The sequence below is a fragment of the Mirounga angustirostris genome, unplaced genomic scaffold (genome assembly GCF_029215605.1).
Source record: "Mirounga angustirostris isolate CCGP_5_RB_7025 unplaced genomic scaffold, mMirAng1.0.hap1 SCAF_15, whole genome shotgun sequence".
Classification (NCBI taxonomy): domain Eukaryota; kingdom Metazoa; phylum Chordata; class Mammalia; order Carnivora; family Phocidae; genus Mirounga; species Mirounga angustirostris.
The window spans coordinates 64,729,417-64,749,681 of NW_026991723.1; positions in this window are offsets into that span (position 1 = coordinate 64,729,417).

Here is a 20,265-nt window from a genome sequence, read left to right on the forward strand (position 1 = left end):
ACAACAGCACATTATCTTGATTATTGCAGCTTTATAATAAGCCCTGAAATCAGGCAGTGTTATTAGACTATAACTTTTCCCCCTATTCTTTCTATTAGTTTTAGCTATTTTAGGTCCTTTGCTTTTCTATAAATTTTTAAGTCAGCTTTTAAATTTCTCAAAAAAAGCCTGCTGGGATTTTGTTTAGGACTGTATTAACTTTATAGATCAATTCAGAAGAATTGACATCTTAACAATCTATTTTTTAGGCCTCTTTTCATTTCTCTCAAAAATGTTTTGTAATTTTTCAATGTACAGTTCTTTCAGATTGTTATATTTATCCCTAAGGCTTTTAGAATTTTTGACACTATTTTGAATATTATGTTTTATAAATTTGAATTTCTGATTGTTCTATCATCTATCTATCTATCATCTATCTATCTAATCTATCATCTATCTATCTATCTATCTATCTATCTATCTATCTATCATCTATCTTCACAACTGTGCTAAACTCATTGGCTTTGTTCCATCAGATTTTCTACAAGAATTATCATATTGTCTGTCAATGAAGTCAATTTTACCTCTTCCTTTCCGATATGGTTGCTTTTTATTTCACTCCCTTGCATGACTATACTAGCTAGAACCTCCAGTGAAATGTAGAAAAGAAGTAGTGGGAGTAGACATCCATGTCTTATTCCTTTTTTTTATATCATAATTTTTATTTTATTTTATTTTATTATATTATGTTAATCACCATACATTACATCATTAGTTTTTGATGTAGTGTTCTATGATTCATTGTTTGCATATAACACCCAGTGCTCCATGCAGTATGTGCCCTCCTTAATACCCATCACCGGGCTAACCCATCCGCCCACTCCCCTCTCCTCTAGAACCCTCACTTTGTTTCTCAGAGTCCATAGTCTCTCATCGCTCGTCTCCCCCTCCGATTTCCCCCCTTCACTTTTCCCTTCCTGCTATCTTCTTCTTCTTCTTTTTTTTAACATATAATGTATTATTTGTTTCAGAGATACAGGTCTGTGATTCAACAGTCTTAACACAATTCACAACGCTCACCATAGCACCATGTCTTATTCCTGATTTTAGAGGCAAACAATCAGTCTTTCATATTTAGTATGATGTTAGCTGTATGTTTTTCTTAAAATGTGTGGGTCCTATACTTTAACTTAAAAATTCTGTCTACCTTATTCCTCACTGTCTCTCTGCAGTTACTGGCTCATTACTATACTTGTTCTCAATGCCAATAGTCCTTTTACTGTAGCCTTCCAATTTCCTGTTTCTAATACACAAGGAGTCAAGAACTAACATCTATAAGTGCCATGTGCAAGTGTTGTGCTGGGTGCTCTTAAATCTCATTTGGTGGACATGACAACTTTGCCAGGTTATATTTTCATCATTTTATATGCCAGGAAGGCTCACAGAGGTGACATGACAAATGAAAAGTTACATTGTTGTACAAACAGGATTCAGTCTATACTAGTAACATCAAGGACATAGAGATGATATACAGTGCAGAATATACAGCATATACTAGGTTCCCCTTCTTGAGACATTCATGAGCTAAGAAATGAACTGAAGCCTTTGCACTTTCCACTGTGCCTCACTGCCTTCAAAGTTTGCTTGGGACATTAGAACACCACACTTTTTAGAATAACATAGAATAATATGAACAAATAGGTGCTGAGTGAGGGCTTGAGTTTCGCTCCACTGAGGGAAATATATAAATTTCAGTATTTGGGTTTTTTAACCAGCTCCATTGCTTTGTGGTCCCTTTACTTTTATCCTAGTTCTCATTTGCGTTTCAAATTGGAAAATCTATCTGATCACAATCTTGGAATAAATAGGTTGTGCTGTGCTTGCTTTCTCATTCTGTTTCCAAAAGAATTATTTATGGAATTATAGTAGAACAAGAAAAATACATTCTTGGGGTAAATATCAAAAGTGTAGAGATACTCAGTTTTGACATAGCTATTCTCCATGCTTACCTCTCATTTTTATAGTGCATTGTTGTTTTTGCAATTTTAGAGAACAGACTAAAACTTGCTGCTTTCTAGCAATTTCCATCAAACACATCCAGAAACTGGACTCCTTTATCTCTCCTCTCTAGAAATTCTTTGCATTTGAGTAGTTGGCTGATGCAATGAGTTTTCTGTCTAAATGAAATTATAAAGCCTCAGAGGAAGTGGTTGTGCTTTTCAAGTAGGGATTAATACAAGATCATGCAGCTGCTACTCAGCAAACAAGAGATGTGTGTGTTCTAATAACCAACCAGTATAATGCTATGATGGGGTAATGCTGTTGGGCTGATGCCAAGTTGATTATGGATATTTGCATAGCAAATCCAACCAACATTTAACTTATGCTTCATCTGCAGAAGCTACCACAAAGGCTTGATGGCCTGCAAATTTTCCATTATTCTTTCTATCTAATGCTGCCCCTTCTCTTGGTTCTTCCATCTTGGCAATGGAACATTTAGTATTTCCAATTTTTTGAATCTTTATTTTCAGGGCATCTCTACTTCTTTTTTTCTTTTTTTTAAAGATTTTATTTATTTATTTGAGAGAGAGAGCATGAGAGGGAAGAGGGTCAGAGGGAGAAGCAGGCCCCCCACTGAGCAGGGAGCCCGATGAGGGACTTGATCCCTGGACTCCAGGATCATGACCTGAGCCGAAGGCAGTCACTTAACCAACTGAGCCACCCAGGCACCCTCTCTACTTCTATTATAACAGAATAATGAAATTATTTTTAAGACCTCCAGTGACTAATACCCATCACATCTCAAATCATCCAGATTGGGGTTCCCAGAGAAACAAACTCACTCGTTTATTAAAAAATATTCTATGGCTTTCAATTACCTATTTCAATTAAAAACTTACATTGCTTAGTGTTCTTAAGTATCCCTCCCAATTTTATGATCAAGCTTTCTAGCTTAATTTCTGACTACCCACTTCTACTCTTCAGGTACTACTACCACCACATCAGACTATAAAATAGCCACCGTTATTTTTTATATGCTGCCTAGAAAACTCTATACCCTCCTTTGCCACCTGGGTATTTCCACCATCCTTCAAGAATCAATTAAGATGTTATATCATTTGTGGAGCTCTTATTACTTAACTCCCTCCTCCCAACAACTACTCAAGATTGTTTACTTGGAAGAGTGAATAAAACTATGTTTTAGAACATGAAAAATTCAACTCAGTCCAAGTTTAGTTTACATAGTTTTTGGCAAATTATCTATCTCTCTGAGTCTTGCTCAGAGACTCACTCTGCCTTACTGTACAGAAGTAGAGTATGGTTGTAAGATGAAGATCCTCGTTACTCAAGGTGTCATCCGAGGAGCAGCAACATTGGCATCACCTAGAACCATGTTAGAAATGCTGCATCTCTCCAACAAGAAGATCTAACAATTGTAAATATCTATGCCCCTAACATGGGAGTAGTCAATTATATAAGACAGTTAATAACAAAAGCAAAGAAACACATCAACAACAATACAATACACTGAAATGGACAGATCATCTAAGCAAAAGATCAACAAGGAAATAAAGACTTTAAATGACACACTGGACCAAATGGACTTCACAGACCTATTCAGAACATTCCATCCCAAAGCAACAGAATACACATTCTTCTCTAGTGCCCATGGAACATTCTCCAGAATAGATCACATCCTAGGTCACAAATCAGGTCTCAACCAGTACCAAAAGACTGGGGTCATTCCCTGCCTATTTTCAGACCACAATGCTTTGAAACTAGAACTCAATCACAAGAGGAAAGTTGGAAAGAACTCAAATACATGGAGGCTAAAGAACATCCTACTAAAGAATGAATAGGTCAACCAGGAAATTAAAGAAGAATTAAAAAAATTCATGGAAACCAATGAAAATGAAAACACAACTGTTCAAAATCTTTGGGATGCAGCAAAGGCAGTCCTAAGAGGAAAGTATATAGCAATACAAGCCTTTCTCAAGAAACAAGAAAGGTCTCAAATACACAACTTAACCCTATACCTAAAGGAGCTGGAGAAAGAACAGCAAATAAAACCTAAACCCAGCAGGAGAAGAGAAATCATAAAGATCAGAGCAGAAATCAATGAAATAGAAACCAAAAAACAGTAGAACAGATCAACGAAACTAGGAGCTGGTTCTTTGAAAGAATTAACAAGATTCATAAACCCCTGGCCAGACTTATCAAAAAGAGAAGAGAAATTACCTAAGTCAACAAAATCATGAATGAAAGAGGAGAGATCACAACCAACACCAGAGAAATACAAACAGTTATAAGAACTTATTACAAGCAACTCTCTGCCAGCAAATTAGATAATCTGGAAGAAATGGATGCATTCCTAGAGATGTATCAACTACCAAAACTGAACCAGGATGAAATAGAAAACCTGAACAGACCTATACCCACTAAGGAAATTGAAGCAGTCATCAAAAATCTCCCAAAAAACAAAAGCCCAGGGCCAGATGGCTTCCCAGGGGAATTCTACCAAACATTTCAAGAAGAATTAAGACCTATTCTTCTGAAACTGTTCCAAAAAATAGAAATGGAAGGAAAACTTCCAAACTCATTTTATGAGGCCACCATTACCTTTATCCCCAAACCAGACAAAGACCCCATCAGAAAGGAGAACTACAGACCAATACCCCTGATGAACATGGAGGCAAAAATTCTCACCAAAATACTAGCCAATAGGATCCAACAGTACATTAAAAGGATTATTCACCACGACCAAGTGGGATTTATCCCTGGGCTGCAAGGTTGCTTCAACATCCACAAATCAATCAATGTGATACAATACCTTAATAAAAAAAAGAACAAGAACCATATGATCCTCTCAATAGATGCAGAAAAAGCATTAGACAAAGTACAGCATCCTTTCTTGATCAAAACTCTTCAGAGTATAGGGATAGAGGGCACATACCTCAATATCATAAAAGCCATCTATGAAAAACCCACAGCGAATGTCATTCTCAATGGGGAAAAACTGAGAGCTTTCCCCCTAAGGTCAGGAACGCGGCAGGGATGTCCACTATCACCACTGCTAATCAACATAGTATTAGAAGTCCTAGCCACAGCAATCAGACAACAAAAAGAAATCAAAGGCATCCAAATCGGCAAAGAAGAAGTCAAACTCTCACTCTTTGCAGATGATATGATACTTTTTGTGGAAAACCCAAAAGACTCCACCCCAAAACTGCTAGAACTCATACAGGAATTCAGTAAAGTGGCAGGATATAAAATCAATGCACAGAAATCAGTGGCATTCCTGTACACCAACAAGAGAAATTAAGGAGTCGATCCCATTTATAATTGCACCCAAAACCATAAGATACCTAGGGATAAATCTAACCAAAGAGGCAAAGAATTTGTACTCAGAAAACTATAAAATACTCATGAAAGAAATTGAGGAAGACACAAAGAAATGGAAAAATGTTCCATGCTCATGGATTGGAAGAACAAATATTGTGAAGATGTCAATGCTACCCTAGAACAATCTACACATTCAATGCAATCCTCATCAAAATACCATCAACTTTTTCAAAGAAATGGAATAAATAATCCTAAAATTTGTATGGATCCAGAAAAGACCTCGAATAGCCAGAGGAATGTTGAAAAAGAAAAGCAAAGCTGGTGGCATCACAATTCCGGACTTCCAGCTCTATTACAAAGCTGTCATCATCAAGACAGTATGGTACTGGCACAAAAACAGACACATACATCAATGGAACAGAATAGAGAGCCCAGAAATGGGCCCTCAACTCTATGGTCAAGTAATCTTCGACAAAGCAGGAAAGAATGTCCAATGGAACAAAGACAGTCTCTTCAACAAATGGTGTTGGGAAAATTGGACAGCCACATGCAGAATGAAACTGGACCATTTCCTTACACTACACACAAAAATAGACTCCAAATGGTTGAAAGACCTAAATGTGAGGGTGCCTGGGTGGCTCAGTTGTTAAGCGTCTGCCTTCGGCTCAGGTCATGATCCCAGGGTCCTGGGATTGAGTGCCGCATCGGGCTCCCTGCTCCTTGGGAACCTGCTTCTCCCTCTGCCTCTCTCTCTCTGTGTCTCTCATGAATAAATAAATAAAATCTTAAAAAAAAAAAAAAAAGAAAGACCTAAATGTGAGACAGGAGTCCATCAACATCCTAAAGGAGAACACAGGCAGCAACCTGTTCGACCTCAGCTGCAGCAACTTCTTCCTAGAAACATTGCCAAAGGCAAGGAAAGCAAGGGCAAAAATGAACTATTGGGACTTCATCAAGATAAAAAGCTTTTGCATAGCAAAAGAAACAGTCAACAAAACCAAAAGACAACATTTTGGGAGAAGATATTTGCAAATGACATATCAGATAAAGGGCTGTATCCAAAATCTCTAATGAACTTCTCAAACTCAACACTCAAAGAACAAATGATCCAATCCAGAAATGGGCAGAAGACATGAACAGACATTTTTCCAAAGAAGACATCCAAATGGCCAACAGATACATGGAAAAGTGCTCAATATCGCTTGGCATCAGGGAAATCCAAATCAAAACCTCAATGAGATACCACCTCACACCAGTCAGAATGGCTAAAATTAACAAGTCAGGAAACAACAGATGTTGGCGGGGATGTGGAGAAAGGGGAACCCTCCTACACTGTTGGTGGGAATGCAAGCTGGTGGAGCCACTCTGAAAAACAGTATGGAGGTTCTTCAAAAAGTTGAAAATAGAGCTACTATACGATCCAGCAATTGCACTACTGGGTATTTACCCCAAAGATACAAATGTAGGGATCCAAAGGGGTATGTGCACCCCAATGTTTATAGCAGCAACGTCCACAATAGCCAAACTGTGGAAAGAGCCAAGATGTCCATCGACAGATGAATGGATAAAGAAGATATGGTATATATATATATGATGGAATATTATGCAGCCATCAAAAGGAATGAGATCTTGCCATTTGCAATGACGTGGATGGAACTGGAGAGTGTTATGTTGAGCGAAATATGTCAATCAGAGAAAGACATGTGTCATATGACCTCACTGATATGAGGAATTCTTCATCTCAGGAAACAAACTGAGGGTTGCTGGAGTGGTGGGGGGTGGGAGGGATGGGGTGGCTGGGTGATAGACACTGGGGAGGGTATGTGCTCTGGTAAGCGCTGTGAATTGTGCAAGACTGTTGAATCTCAGATCTGTACCTCTGAAACAAATAATACATTATATGTTGAAAAAAAAAAGAAGAAGATAGCAGGAGGGGAAGAATGAAGGAGGGGAAATTGGAGGGGGAGATGAACCATGAGAGACGATGGACTCTGAAAAACAAACTGAGGGTTCTAGTGGGGAAGGGGGTGGGAGGATGGGTTAGCCTGGTGATGGGTATTAAAGAGGGCACGTTCTGCATGGAGCACTGGGTGTTATACGCAAACAATGAATCATGGAACACTGCATCAAAATTAATGATGTAATGTATGGAGATTAACAGAACATAATTTAAAAAAAAAAGAAATGCTGCATCTCAGGCTCCACCTGAAATCTACTGAGTCAGAGTGTACATTTTAATGAAATCTCCAGGGGATTTGTAGGCACATTTATTAGTTTCAGAGAAATACTGACATAACTGCATCTAGCATTGTCCTCTTCAACCAGAATATCCTTTCACTAAATACTAGTTTGTCCTCCCATTAAGCTGTTCATCTACAATACTCTGAATATGATAATCATTTATAACAATCATTTGTTTGTGTTTCTCATCTATTAGATTGTCAGCTTCATAGTGGTAGGGATCTTTGTATTCCAAAGACTTGGCTTTATGTTGATACATAGTAAATGCTTAATAAATATTTATTGACAAGGTAATTAACAAATGTGCAACATTTAGATATGTATAATGAAGGTAAAAATGGTGTCTAGACACTGAAATTCTAAATACCACACTAAAAATTCTAGTTGATTAAGGTAATGGTATCATAAATCTTTGGATAGTATACATGAGTTCACTTGTTGATCGTAACTTTAGAATTCACTCATCTATGAAGATGAATTAAATTTAATTCATTGGTGTGCTTATGAGTCTCATAATCTAATACACTGTTTTTGTAATTTCACTTTTAGAATTATATTGCCCTATATTGAACAAAAATAAGAGCTGGAAAGGATTACAGAGAGAAACAAAAAACAAGGGGCAAAACTCTTGTCATATATATTAGAAAGTTGCCATAACTTTGGAAGGTTTAAATGTAGATCAGCTAGGAACCCAGCCACTCAGACTAGCCTGATAGGGGCTGGAGCATATTCTCCTTGAAGCACAATGATATAGCATAGTATGAGGTGCCCAGAAGACACAGTGACCTCAAGATAATAACGCTAGAATAATTTCAGATAGACATCAGTACCAAAGACAATGCCTGGCATACTAAATTGAAGCTGCTGAACAAATATTTATTAAATGAATTAATATCATGGATTCATAAAAAAATAGAGCAGAATTGTAGATATTCTAACAATGAGTAGAGCATTTTGGGAAATGGAAAATTGCATAGAAAATTATTTCAAATATGCTTTGGGATTATCTCAGATATGCTCACAGACAATTCTGTCAGTATTACATAATAGTCCATCTCTGCTACCATTTTGCTAGTTCTGGTGCCTGTGTAGGGACACTGACCCTTTCAAGACTGCAACTATTTTTTTCTCCCATGCAATGCCACCCCATCACACGCTGGAGTTATTTGGACTGGACCACATTACTTCCAACACTCTTTTGGCTGGAACTCACTTGCCTTTAGATCCCTGAACCTACTGGGTTACTGGGTACAACTGTGATTATCATGTATTCTGATTCAAAGGACATTGCCAGTGGCTCATTTGGAGTATCATCTTTTTTCCCCCCTAGTCATTATCACCGCCCTCATTACACACTACTCATAACTCTCCCTAAGCACCAAAGCCTTTTCTATAAGATTCAAGGTCTATATCAATTAGGGTCCTGGCAGAAAAGAAATTACATATGTAATTTTCACAATTTGAAGAGAGTTAAATAAAGGGATGATTTACAAAGGTGGGGACAGGGACAAAGTCAAGAGGGTAAAGATGGGTATGGGGAGCAAATACATGATATCTAGCACAATATCAAACTAGGGGAGAGCGTTTATGATGAGGGGGATTTCTTCCCCATACTAGAGCATTTTTTTATCAGAGTTTCTCAACCATGACAGAACCAAGAGTCTTCAAACATGCCAAATGTGCCCAGAGAGGCTAAGTCACAGTTGGTTCAGAACCATTTTCAGATGAAAGACCTGCAAAGTTGAATATATTCAGGTTTAATTTGTTAAAATTAACTACTGGTGATCCTATCTATTATTTCACCCAGTGAGTTTATGCACTGAAGGGAGCATGAGTAAGAGATATTTATATAATACATCTTTATTGGGTATATTTTCTCATGACTTTCATTGTTTGGTCTCTTTCCTGTGATACTAATGCTTAAAAAATCTATTTGATTTCATGCAGAATAGGCTTTAAGCCTAAACTAACTAATTCATCTGGTGATCAACCAAAACAGCAATCTTCTCCAATCCTGAAAGAAAAACTGGGTTTGTTGATCTTATTGAGTGATGATGTCTTCTGAAGATATTCCCAAAAGTAATTCTAGCTCTATTAAACTTTTACCTTACCTATGTGGCCTCTATGTAAGACTTCACTCCACTCTGGTGATACTGATGCCCTGGTGCTCCATGGAATGTTCAATGCAATGGCCACCTTCTCAATTTCAATCTATTGTCTTCTCTCATTAAAAAAAAAAAAAAAGGGCGCCTGGGTGGCTCAGTTGGTTAAGCGACTGCCTTCGGCTCAGGTCATGATCCTGGAGTCCCGGGATCGAGTCCCGCATCAGGCTCCCTGCTCGGTGGGGAGCCTGCTTCTCCCTCTGACCCTCCTCCCTCTCATGTGCTCTCTCTCTCTCATTCTCTCTGTCTCAAATAAATAAATAAAATCTTAAAAAAAAAAAAAAAAAAAAAAAAAAAAAATGAATGGCTTTTCCCCTCCAACAACCAAGGAACTCATATTGGGTCAATGGGTATAAGGTTTGGATTTTCACTGAGGCATATTTTCAGAAAAATTTTTAGTTCCCCATAGAAATGAATTTGTAGTTCTTTGAACTAGTACAAATATATGGTTAAGCTATAGCAATGGATATAATCCAGGCTCACATTATATTTTCTAGCTATATAGCTGTTTTGTGTCTTTAGGTATATTTATGGTATATACAATTATAGATTATTTGAACAGAAAAATAAATTGTTCTTCCTTTGACAGTCCCAAAAAAGAAATCAATCCCAACAGTGACTGACTTTTATAATAATGCAGAAGGGGAGAAACTTGCCCAAAGTCATACTCTAGTGCAGCATCCTAAAAAGCTACAAGTAGTAAAAATCAAATAAAATAACTTACGCAGAATTTTTGGATAAACTGTAAAGTTTTATGCAACTCTAAGGGTTCTTGTAACATTCATTTTGTAAAAGAAGTGGAATGAACAGCTCCTGTCATGATTTAAAAAGTTGCCCCCCGTGCTTACGTTCTGAAAGTCCTTATGATATTTCAACAATCACTGGGAAATAGCTACGGAAGTGTCATTGATGATACTTTCAGGGGTTACTTGACAGGCTCAGGAATGTGTTCCAGTGTAGGTAGCTATTGGAAAAGAAAGTATGTTAGATAGGAAAAAAGAAGGGACAAGAGAGCCAGAGTGGGAAAGTGGCAAGAGGTAAATGTGCTAAACTTCGCTTGATCCACAATAAACCAATATTGCCTAGAGTTTGTCCCTAGGTAAAACTGTTTCTAAGAGAAAAAAATATATATAGATGTGAACAATCCAGCAAAATATCCTATTTGCCTTGATAAAAGGACTAGAAAGCAGAGATATATGAAATAAGATCAGTTCATGAGGACATAAAGATAAGCTTTTGTATTTATCTTCCAAGCAATGTGTGGATTATATTTTTCTGTGTGTGCCAAATCATATATTTTTTTTCCAGCTTATCTCCCTGGTCTACAAATGGCTATCTTTTCCTCTTTACTAGGAATAATCTCTACTGGAAGTTTTCATTCTGAGGAGGGCACCATTTATTTGCTAAAATAAATAAAATGATTAAAAATTAATGATATTCTAAAAGATTTACTTCCTCTGTATGGAGAGTTATTCTTCATTCAAAACATATTGATTGGTAAACCACTGTGTGAAAACTGTACCAGAATCTGGGATTTAAAAATCAACGATACTGCCGTGAGTGTCAATAATCTACCTGAAATGCTCTTTCCCCACATGTCTCCATGGCTCTTCACTCTCATCATGTCCTTCAGGTAGTTACTCAAAGACAAATTTCTCAGTAAGGGCTCTCCTTGTTCCCTCATCTAAAATTTCAGCCATCCTCCTACACACCTAACCCCCTTTTTTGCTTTTATCTTCCCTCCCCAATTATTACCATCTACCCTACTTTACTTACTGGTCTTATTTATTATCTCTCACGCTAGAATATAAGATCCATACAAGACATATTTGTCTTTTTCTTTTTTTAATTCTGTAGTCCAGGCACTAAGAATAATACCTAACACATAATTGTGTGGAATAAATAGTGCTAAACCATGGAAAAATGGTAGAACTACCATTACAGCCCTTATCCGGAACACCCTTTTTTTCCTGGCTATGAAAATGTGATTCACTCTTCAAGCAATCATCTAGGCAGTGTTTTTTTGTTTTGTTTTGTTTTGTTTTGTTTTTGTTTTTTTCACAGTATCAATGTTTATTTGCAATCTCAGGGAAGGGATTCTGCACCATTTTAATCCTAGAGTTTAACTCAGCAACCAGAATAATGAAAAAAAGTGACAAATATATGTGTGGAGAATAAATGAAATCCTTTTTTTTTTTTTTCTGAAAGACAGTGGGGAGCAAAGCAGATCTCACTAATATTTCCTATGGATTAAGCAGTATTCACGTCTAATACTATTAGACAGGTTGGTACAGGGAACTGGCTTTGGAAAACTGAGCAAATGAAGTGTTACAATGTGAAAATTAGATAAAATATGACCTGCTTGGCTTCCTGTCATTGAATTTGTGTAGTCTCCTCAGCTGTTACTACATCGTTCTACCTGCAATGTCAACTTTTCACTGGACTTGGGAAATAATCTTCAGAGGGAGCCAGAGAATGTCTAGAATGATGCTGGGCCCTCTCAGCACTGAGTCCTTTTGTTCCTTGATCTCAGTGGTGTCTACAACCTTGTCAAGTATCCTGGATCATTTTTTATTCCTTTGGACTCATAAACACTCCTATCCCCACTTCTTAGTGCCAATCACCCCCTTTAAAAATTTTTTTAATTTAAATTCAATTTAGGTAACATATACTGTATTATTAGTTTATTATTAGAGGGCTTCTGTGGATCCAACGTGCAACGACTATTCCCATTTTCCATTGCCCCAGTCATTTTCTGCAATTACACTATTGGCAGCTATATGTTTGGAAGTGAGTAAAAGGAAAGAGGAAGGGGAGGAAAGTTCGGCTTATTCACTGTCATTCACCACTCTGTGGTTTCTCATCACCATGCCGTTATCCTAGATACTGAACTAGTTGCATAGAGCTTAGAGTCATCTGCAAACATCTAGAGACTCAGACAACTATCATTCTGAATAATGCCATGCTGAGAAACTAGGGAAAAGCATTCCTACACTTATTCGAATATGTTTAGAGGAATATCTAAATTTCCTCCAACATTCGCACCCTTGTGAACAGAGACCTACAGAATCTATTCACAACTTGGCCAGTGTCACAATGAGTATAATGTAACACCAAAGGAACAAATCTATGAACCTAAACTGAGGTAACAGAAGAAAGAAAATTTCACAAAAATGAAGACCAAAACCAGTGAATTTTTACTGTTTTCTAGATAAGGAGGTATTTGTTATTATAATTAAAATATATTTATAATTTAGATGTGTAGGGTAACTGAACTGTTTATTATCTATAGTTTTATTTATATTGATATATTAATAAATTACTCTCAAATAATTACTTCTTTGAAATCAATATTTATATTATCAAGAATTTAATCCATTTCATTTTGCTTCTACAAACTCATAAAGCTACTCTAACTTATGATAAAAATGATGGATAAGAGCCTTGTTAGCTATTACTGAAAAATCATCAAACACTCAGAAGACACATTTCTTCATTATATTATAATGGAAAAAACTGAATATTGCTTTTGTTTCTTTTTTTAATTTAAAAATATTTTCTTCTATAGAAGGGTTGTAATCTTATTTTTTGGGCAATACTCATTCTTAAAACTTGTAAATTTGGAGTCTAACTTATCCCTAGTGGACTGACTTATCAGCAAGTATTCTAGGCCAGCAATATATAAATATATATAATAAATATAATATATAAACCAATACATAAGCCATATTTATATATGAATTTATATGTGTGCAAATATATAAATAAAAGCCCACAAACAGCAGTTACCTATTTGTGGGCTTATATTTCAAACTTTCAATCCATAGAGAAATAATAATAATAAAAATCATTATGATTCAAGGGAGCTAGATGTAAAATGAGAACACAGGGATGGTCTTGGAGGAGTTTTTGTCACTGCTTGCACTTTCTTTTTAATCCTAGAGGGGCTCCAGTTTACTTTTCTCCAGTGACTACCTCAGCAACTCCCAGCAACTCCTCTTCATAGTGTAAAGGGTTAAGAACTTTCTACAATCATTATAGGACAAAGAATTGATAAACCAGAGACTAAGTACGTTTTTTTCTGAACTTGCTAAAATTGCTTGTTTATTTTTTGAAAAACCTGAATTTGCAGAATGTACTTGGCCTGGACTAAACTTGCTTGCCCTTAAGCCTTGTTTCTAGAAATCCAGAGTTATTAGCTCATCTCTCTGCCTAACCTACCCTGCCCATGTTCTTTTCCTGTTTCTCTTTTCTCCTGACCTCCTAATGTGCCTGTAACATTGAAGAACTACCACCACAACAAAACCTCCACTAACTGACAGAAAGCATTCTTACTTTTGGACTGACCCTCCTGCGGCAAGCAAATAAAGCTTTCTCTTTCTCATCTGTTTAATCTAGGGCGCATGAAAATAGCTCCTTTGCCAAAGTGAAGTTCTGTTCTGTGATGACTTCCTTTGCACATTTCACATTCTCTTGTCAGGTCTGTTTGTTTTTCTTTTACTTCACTGTCCTCTGTTTTTGCATGGCTTTATGGCATTGGCTGTTTCATTGTCATGGATCACTTTTGTAGCCACATCAATAGCATGGGAGTCTTCACCAGGATATAATTTACAAAGCTACTATTCTGGTCTTTGGGGAAACTGGTATCTTTTAGTTCAGGCTTCACTTTCTTTCTCTACAGGTACCATTTCAGTGTTGCAATATTTGGTAGGGCAAATTATATGTTTTTTTTTTTTAAACAAATTCAGAGATTTGTGAAATAAATCCCTTCCTTCTCCTCTCCCCTTTTTCATGAACATCTCATGGGAATATTATTCCTATCTTTCTTCTTGAAACTATGACTATAGAAAATATTGCTGACATCTATTAAAGGCCAAGCCCTCTATTTATGCTCCAGACCGAAACCCTTTTGATTTCTCAAGACCTTTACTCCTGAAACGATCCCCTCTATTTTCTGTCATCAATTTTTCCCTCTTTATAGGACCTCTCCTGTCTGCAGCTAAACAAGCTTTAACAATGTCTGTCTTAAATAACAATAAATGACAAAACTCATAAAAACGGCAATCTAACAAAATATCATCTAACCTTGGTCCTAATTCCCTTCCACTTACTATCATGTTTCTCTGCTGCCCTTCCTAAAAGAAACAGCTTGAAGGAATTATCTCTAGTCATTACCTCTATTTCTTCAATTCTTTCTTCAACCTGTTCCAATAAAGATTTGACCATGACCACTCCTCTGACACTGCTGTTGTCAAGGTCATCCATGACCTCCACAGCACCAAATCTAATATTCATTTCCCTTTCATATCCTAAGTTCCAGCCATAGTAGACAAATGGCCATTCTTCCTTTTTGAATCAACTTTTCTCTGGACTTCCATTATATCTCCCTCCTCTAGCTTTCCTCTCACCTCAATGGCCATTCCCTATTACGATTTTTTGGCTTCCTTTTCTCTGCTATCCACATAAATATAAGAATAGTACAAGGCTTTGTCCAAGTCCTTCTTCACTATTTCTCTTTTTTATCCATGCAATCTCCTCAGGAGATTTCATCCAGTCCCATGGATTTAAAGACTACCTATATTCCAATGATTTTCAATGTATATCCAATCTATTCCTTGGAACTCCAGACTCCTATATTCATCTTCCTGCTTGATCTTTCTTTTTGAGATGATAAGCATCTCACAGTTAACATGGTCAAAATACAATTCTTGTTACAGTTCCACTCCAACCTGTTTCATCCCCTATTCTTTCTTGCTGCTGAGAACTCTACAAGCATATACTCACTTACTTCAGAAGAAAAAAAATCTTTGTCTCCTCCTTTCTTTCTCTAAACTTGATATCCAGTTCAGCAGTAGGTCTTGCTGACTCTATTTCCAAATATACTCAATCTCATCCACTTCTGTCCAACTCCACTCTTATGCTCTGGACCTGGTCTATGCTTGCACCAAAGACTATCATAGACTTCTAACTGGTATCTTCATTTTCAATTTTCAAACTGGCTTTCACACAGCAACCAGATGGTACTTTGAAGAAGTAAATCCGTTAATTCCTAATTCCTTTCAAATGCAATTCAAATTCCTTATCTTGGTTTATAAAGCCTTTGCCTTTTCTTGTAATCAAATTTCATACCATTAGGCCCCTCATTCAATATACTTCAACAACACTGGTCTTCTTTGTATATCTGATCTTGTTTCTAGTACAATGCTTTTGTATTAGGTAGTCCCTCTGCCTGAAATACTCTTCTCCATTGTCCTTTGAATGGCTAAGTCCTTGCTGTGATTTAAATATCAAGTCCTTAGAGGAAACAACTCAATCACAATTACATGACTGAATTTTCAGTATCTTTCAGTATAGCGCTTATGATCATTTTCTTATTATTTATTGCACAGATAGCCAATATTTCCATGACAAGCCTGACAACCATGTATCTCCCATTGACTGTGGTATACCTACTGCCTAGAACAGTGTCTAACATATAGTAGGTAATTAATAAGTGTTTGTTGAATAAGTGGTTGTACTGTGAATCTGGGCTTCTTTGTAATTCAGCTGAACAACATAAGCTAGATAAATAGACTGCTTGCAGTCTACAGGATTGTTTTGTCTTAATAAGCTTGAAGTTCCTGGAAAAGAAAAATATCTGAATTTGGTTCTGAAGAATGACTAAGGTTCATTATGCAGTGTTCTAAATTAATCTTTTTTTCCACTAAAATATGCTGGTATTTGAAAGCATTGGAAAGAATTGGAAAAGTTACAATTAGTTAAAAAAAATTACTGTACTTCAAAATACCTGCTCTGCTGGTTAAAATCATTTAATTTTCACTTTTTTTTTTAAAAGATTTTATTTATTTATTCATGAGAGACAGAGAGAGAGAGGCAGAGGGAGAAGCAGGCTTCCCGTGGAGCAGGGAGCCCGATGCGGGACTCGATCCCAGGACCCTGGGATCATGACCTGAGCCGAAGGCAGACACTTAACCATCTGAGCCACCCAGGCACCCAATTTACACTTTTTAAATAAAGAATTACATCTTTAATAATAAAATCAAAACAGCAACATGTATGACAATTTCTCAACTAATGTAAAACCTATCAATTTTTTTATTAGACTGATTAGCTGGTGATGGCATAATTTTCAGGTTCTTTCTTTGTCTCTTTCTTGAAAGGCTAATAAAAACAACCCATATGAGATACAAATCTAAAAAATAAAATCAAAGTACATGAAATTAAAACAAATGGCATCCATTTACAACTACTTTATTAGAATGTACATTGGAAGGTGTACGTTGTAGTGTTTGGAATATTAAATTTTACTGGTTTCTATGCTCTGGGGAACCAGAGCTTTAGCACAGCCTTAAAGTGCAAAAGCATTTAAACAAAACATAATGCCCAGAAGGGAATGGCAGTGCATTAGTCAGTTTAAAGAAACAAAAAAAAATTTTCATTTAACATATTTTAATGTGTACTTTAGAAACTGTATGCATCTTTTTCTAAAGAAACACTAGTTTTATTAGAGTGAAATCAAATTGAATGTAATTCAATACACTAGTGTTATTCACTTACTATGTACCAAGCATGTGCTTTTTTCAGTCAGATATATTATACATTAAAAGTATAAAAATGAATGAAATCCAGTAATAGGCCCAGGAACAAAAGAACAGAATAAATTCCAAAATTTTCTATTTCTATGTAACATATTGTAAAGTTTTTCACAGGTGTCATGATTATGAACCTCATATTCTTACTCATATAAACACTTTATAGCAAAACTACAATTGAAAGCTGTAAAAACTAGATGAATCTTTGAAAAATTTGAAAAACTCAGAGTGGAAACAATCCTTTCGGTCGGTTAACAAAATATGGTGAATCAGAAGAAGCAATACACATTAGACTGGACAATTTACTGCTTCAAACTCATCTTCCTTTGGCATTTTGAAAATGATTATGTATTCTGGCCTATTCAGTACTGTATTATGCAGAAAAGCAATGTTATTTTTGACAATGTTCTATCAAGTCAAGAGTTTCAGAATGCACTAAAACATAAGAATATAGTTCCTTTGCAAATCCAGAAAGGAATACACATAGATTTTTATATCTGGAGGATGAAACTCAGAGTAAATGAGTAAGAAATGAGTAAGAACTATCTTTATCCCTTTGTGAAAACAGTTCTGAGCCATTTGATGAAGAGATTAAAAAATTTGAAGAAAGCAACACACATATGTAGAACTTTTGAATCTAGATACCTCATGATGGGAGAACCTACAGTAAGATGTGAATGTTAATATTCATAGTAAAAAAAAATAGAGATATTAATGAGGTAATTAGCACTTTTCTTATAAATATTTAAAATGCATAACTAAGATAAAGAATGACCAGAAGTGATGACAAGCATAGAAGACAGTCAGAAAATAAAATGCTAAACAAGAAATATTTGGAAAATAAAACCTTATCCCAGTTAAATCAGTGACCAGGCTCTTAACTGGTATTATGCTTATAATTTTTTTAAACAAATAACTGTCTATTTATGAAAGTAATACTTCAATGTAGAGAACTTTGAAAATCTAAAAGCATAAATAAAATAAATATCACCCATATTCCTTCCACTTAAAAGACAACCATTTAGCAAATTTATTTTCTTCTAATCCTTTTTCAATGGACACACAGCATTTAGGTTGGGGACGGGAAATTTTGGGTACTTTATATACTTGTATTTAAATTATTTTTATTATTACATAGGTAATATTTTTACTGTATGAAAATTTGAAACGATAAATTGGCATATAGGGGAAATTAAGAGCAAACCATAAACCCACCATGAAGTGAAACCATTGGTGTTGTTAACAAGTTGGTTTATAGTCTTATATTCTTTTCCTGGTTACTTTCTAGCCTTATCTACCCCCTCTCCCTACACTTAATTTTAATTCTCTGTACATGTATCTCACCATTGTTCCTGGCTCATTGTTCCTGGCTCTTGGCTCAGCAGGGTGCCTCTGAAATTTTATAATACAGCCTCCTCTCCCCACTCTCCATGCACACCACTTTCCTGGCTAATTTATTTATAATTTGGCTCTGAAATTACTCTCTCTGTGTCCCTGTCACCAACAATTCTTGATTTCATCTGCTCTCATTTCAAATAAGTGATTGGTGCTGGTATTCCCATAAGATTCAGTATAAACCTCCATCAGTTCATTTATAAGAAATGGTACTTAAAAAAAAAAAAGAAATGGTACTTATTCTACTTATGTATCTTTGTCTACCTCTAGACCATGGCTTTTTATCCCTAGTACCTGTCACAATATGTGGCCTATATTAGATGCTCAAATACTGTTAGTTAAAATAAAAGTAGTTATTATATAAAAAAGTTTTACCTCTCTCCATCTTTTTTTGATGTTTTAGAACTTCCATTTAATTTTTATCAGTGTATACCTGTTTTTATAAAAATATTCAGTTCCTTCCATTTGAGGATATGTGTGTGTGTATATACAATACATGTACATTTAGTATGTATATTAGTATGATTGGTATACATAGTAGTTTCCTAGGGCTGCTATAAAAATTACCACAAACTGGTAGCTAAAACAACAGAATTCTCTCACAATTCTAGAGATTAGAAATCCAAAATCAAAGTGTTGGCAAAGCCATACTCCCACCAAAGGCTCAAGGGAAAAATCCTTGTCTCTTCCTAGCTTCTGATGGTTGCCAATGATCTTTCACATTTCTTGGCTTAGAGCTGCATCACTACTGTTTCCATCATCACATGGCCTTCTTTGCTCTGTGTCTCTGTGTCCAAATCTCCCTTTCCTTTCTCTTACTATAATACCCATCATTGGCTTTAGGATCTATCCTAATCTTAATCAAACTGAGGGTTGTTGGAGTGGGGGGTGGGGTGGGAGGGATGGGGTGACTGGGTGATAGACACTGGGGAGGGTATGTGCTCTGGTAAGCGCTGTGAATTGTGCAAGACTGTTGAATCTCAGATCTGTACCTCTGAAACAAATAATGCAATGTATGTTAAGAAAAAAAAAAAGAAGAAGAAGAAGAAGGTAGCGGGAGGGGAAGAATGAAGCGGGGGAAATCAGAGGGGTAGACGAACCATGGGAGACGATGGACTCTGAAAAACAAACAGGGTTCTAGAGGGGAGGGGGGTGGGAGGATGGGTTAGCCTGGTGGTGGGTATTGAGGAGGGCACATTCTGCATGGAGCACTGGGTGTTGTGCACAAACAATGAATCATGGAACACTTCATCTAAAACTAATGATGTAATGTATGGGGATTAACATAAGAATAAAAAAAAAAAGAAAAAAAAAAACACCCCAAAGAGTTCATGTTGCCCTAACAGTAGATCTGCCCCTAAGTTTTGGGAAATAAACTTATATTTTCCTGCTTGTTTCTCGGATGAGAGGACTTTCTCTTCTCACCAAAGCCCTACAGACTAGTGCTATCCAGTAGAATTTTCTGTGCTGATGCAAATGTTGTATAATCTCGTCTAATGTGGAAGCTATTAGCCTCATGTCGCAATTGAGCAAGTATCATAATATACACACTG